The sequence below is a fragment of the Lytechinus variegatus genome, chromosome 17, assembly GCF_018143015.1.
Source record: "Lytechinus variegatus isolate NC3 chromosome 17, Lvar_3.0, whole genome shotgun sequence".
Lineage (NCBI taxonomy): Eukaryota > Metazoa > Echinodermata > Echinoidea > Temnopleuroida > Toxopneustidae > Lytechinus > Lytechinus variegatus.
In genome coordinates this window covers 26,149,762-26,154,229 of record NC_054756.1, presented here as the reverse complement: position 1 = coordinate 26,154,229, position 4,468 = coordinate 26,149,762, and positions in this window count along the sequence as shown.

Here is a 4,468-nt window from a genome sequence, read left to right as displayed (position 1 = left end):
TTTAAAAAGAACTTATAGCCCGAGACAGCATTTGTTAATTTTCATCAAGGCCCTTTTTGAAAGATGATTAGTACTTGGATATAATATGAAGAAATGTACATCATGCAGTATATACATCTCCGAAGAACATATATGTATCCAAATATATAATCCTTATCCAGAGTGCAGATGTAACGAACTTTTTCAAGAATGAATTCATTGACAGTGTATTGTACAGCAGGGTCAGTATATAGTTAAGTGAGCACACGCAATGGTTAAAACATCAAAATAACACCAATCAAAAACAAAATAATATTTCCTATAATCGAAATAGAAAGTGTATCATCTTCTAGACTACAATAGGTAAGCTGAAAGGCATTGATTTATACACAAATGATGAATATTCATGAGTGCAATGGACATAATACTTAATGAGGTAAAAGATGAAATTGTCCATTCAACGAGACGTAGTCTAGTTGAATGACTCATTTCAGCTTTCACCGAATAAAGGGCTTTTTTTCATTGCACGAAAAGAACAGTCATTATTTGTTTTATATGACACCTAAAAATAGTAATTTGGCATTTATAAATTTTGATGCAAAAGTGTCTGTCAGTCTGTTGGTTGTCGCGTTTTTACAAACACGCGCACTGTAAATGCGAGTGTGTTTTTATGTTTCCTGCCGGTGGTGGTGCTCGCGTGCAATGGGCAAATGGATCCGAAATTGCTCCATGTTGAATGGGTCAAAAATTGCAGCGGCAATGACGTAATTTAAAGGTCAAGTCCACCCAAGAAAAAGGTTGATTTGATTAGGTTGAAAAAAAGATCAAATTAACATATTGCTGAAAATGTTAGCAAATTTGTATATAAAATAATAAAGTTCTGACATTTTAGAGTTTCGCTTATTTTTCACACAACAGTGATATGCACAACTCAGTGTAATGCAAACGAGACAGTCGATGATGTCCCTCACTCACTATTTCTGTTGACTTTTATTGTTTGAATTATACAATATTTCATTTTTTCACAGATTTGACAAGAAGGACCAATTTGACAGAGCCATATAGTATTGAACAAGGCCAATTCCACATGTTGAGGGAGGAATAAATTAATCATTGTTTCACTCGACATTGAATAGAAAATCAGAATATTTCATATAATAAAATACAAAAGAAATAGTGAGTGGATGACGTCATCAGTCTCCTCATTTGCATATCGACCAAGATGTGCATATAAGTGTTTTGTGAAATTAAGTGAAGTTTTAAAATGATTTTGATTTTGAAAAATGTGTTTTTCTTGTTGGATTTTTCTTTTTTTATCCAAACCAACTTTTTGTGTTGGAATGGACTTGTCCTTTAATTATGGGCTGAATGGTCGACATCAAACAACCAACAAATGGCAAGGATATATCTAGGTGTCATATACTTTCCAACAAAACATGTCTGCAGTTGTGCCTTCGACCCAAGAGTTGTAAGTTTTGAAAGTTGATCATAATTATTTACAGTACATTGCAGCATCATTATCATGTCACGTCATATATGCAGTCAGCTGCTACATCATGTGAATTAAATGAATAGGAATATATACATTATAGATTTCATTTTTACAAGCACTTTGTATTCTACTTGTAGGGAAACCCTAGGCTGAACATAACTTATTAACAAGCAGAGTTAAACCAAATGCGCTAAGCGCAGAAAATTCCATTAAAAATATGATTGAAGTAACAAAGCTATAACATGTTAACGTTTGGCAATATCTATGAAAGAAATCTTGTAGTAATTATTCATTAGGTGGGCTTTTGATGCCGTGACCCATAACAATTTCATATTTTGCGTGTGTGTATGACATACGATTTTGTATGGATTATATTGTCATTTTTTCAAGCAATCTGCTAATAATGACAATCCTCCTGCAAACTGTAAATGTTAAGTTGTCTTTGTTTGGCGTAGATCATATTTGTTTGGCGTAGATCATATTTGTTTAGAATGATTTTTTTTTATTTTTTTTCTTTATGATTCATACCAAAATCAGTTACTGATATATTATGTTTGTTACGTAATGAAAATTGTATTGTATACGAATGTTCTGAATGCAGAAGAAAAATAAATCAAATCAAATATTGTAGATGATTTTTGTATGGGTTATATTGTAAATTGATATCTTGTGAATATGGAAGAAAATAATTGTTTATTTGAATTTAATTGAATACCACTTTTGCAATAAAACAAATTTCAGTACTAATGATCTTGAATATAAGAACAATAGTCAATCATACTTTCACATTCTTTGAAGAGGAAATTTGAATGAATATGATTTAATGCAATGAATATACTAATAGAACATGTGCAGATATGACATCATCAGCCCACTCATTGCATATTCATGAGACATATTTCACTGAAATATTGCAAAACTTTGAAATCTCACATCTTTGTTAATCCATGTCCAATTTTGATTCATGTTCCAATGTCTTGCTTGTATAATTTCATTTTATTATCTGTTTAAATCATGTTGTGTTCAGCCTAGAGTACACCCTTAATTGCAGACGTATGATAAATAGTCAATATATTTTGATCAATGACATACATTTGCTCAAAACCACACACTTTAAAACGAAATGTTAGAATGGTTAAAACATCGAATATGATGTATTCTTTACAAATTAATTCATCCTCTACCCTTTAAAGAACATGAAAATGTTTAATATTCCAGGCTCTCACTATGTGCCATTATGAGAATCTTGCGTTGAAATTATGCGAATAAAGTGTAATTCCCGCAAATCAACTACAATTGGCGTGTAATCAAAGATCCACGCTTGATTTGCGGACTAACTTCGTATTTCTGGCAACTCCCTATATACCTGTGAATGTAATAATCTTTGCATATGCGATTTTTAAGCTCTATCGATATCTATTTTCCAAACATCGATTACACGGACTTCTAACAAAGGCACTTAAATATCTACCAAATATCATTCCAAACCAATTTTGCAATTGTTTAATAAATTGCACATCAAGAAGTATTATACAATAAATACTTGTCTTGTTTCTTCATTCCTCGGAAATCTAAAGCACCTTTTTTTGCAAAAAATGGTAAGACTGACAATTAATATCAATATTTTTACATATTTTTACATATTTCTTGCTTCACAAAGTACTAGCCAAACATTCATATCTAATAGTGATGATCTGAAAATAAGGAAACATGGACTAACATCCAATAAGTTTAGTGGAAGGCGAATTAATTTTTCATTTCCTACGAGATCTTGGTACATTTTCTGTCCGTACCTTTATAGACAACCCATTTTGAAAAGATTTGAAGTCAGACTGGTGGGTGTTTCATGAAAGATGTTAACACTGACTAAATTGTCAGTTCTGATTATTTTCGTGAAATCCTTGCTTTTGATTGGCTGAGAAGCATTGGCCTCTGACTGTTACTATGGTAACTGTCGGAGAAAGACAACTTGTTAGCGATGACAACTTTCATCAAACAGTCCCCCCAGGAAGTCTCATATTTATGTTTTTGTTCCAAAAGCTCGTCTCGATTAAAAAATGCAAAGAAAAATTCTGCCGATCTTGGAAATTTGAGCACAGATCTTGGAAATTTGAGCACAGAACCTTGTCACTGTAGGTCCAAGGATTAATCCTCTGCACCAAGATGACAGGTTGCTCGAATCATTTCAGATGACTTTATGGCTCTATATGGTTCGTGCTTATGGATGTTCATGAGGGTAGTTTTTATCGTTTATCCCTTCTCCGAGACCGGGCGAAAAATGTCTGTATATACTGCCATAAGGTGCCATACCAAAGTGTGATATTTATATTTTTACTCAACATTAATACGAGGGTTACATAGATATTTACATATATAGATGAATTGATTTAAATGAAATATACGCCCGCCAGATAGATGACAAAAATTGTTATTACAGGCATGGCAATATGCCTGCCAAGATATAAATAAAATATTTATAATCCAGTAGATCTACTCGGAGCACTGACATTCATTGACGATTTTGTTCAATTGTTCTTTCCTTTATTTCATCATATTTCGAAGCAAGGTACTTTTTAACATGCGTGACATAGCAGGCTGCAAAGATTGCATAGACCAAGTGACTAGAATAGCACACCAATAAACCTTTTATCAACGTATTTGTTGCGTTTCTATTTTAATGCATTAGCATGCTGGTATCAGTGTACATGGTCATGCTCATTGGCGGATCGGGGGGGGGGGGCACAGCCGGCCCTTGAGAAGCAAAATTAAACTTAAAATTTGCCGTTGAAACAGAAAGTGAAGACTTTTTTTTCTTGCTTGTTAATTTGTTTCTGGAGACGAAATCTCCTTCATTTTTTGTTGAAAACCTTTTTTTTTGCTTGTCAATTTTTTTTCTCGGAAAACTGTGCACCCCCCCCCCTTTGGAAAATCCTGGATCCGCCCCTGGTCATGCCCGTCGCTAATGGATGTGTTGTTGCTTTCCAGTGGATCTTATTG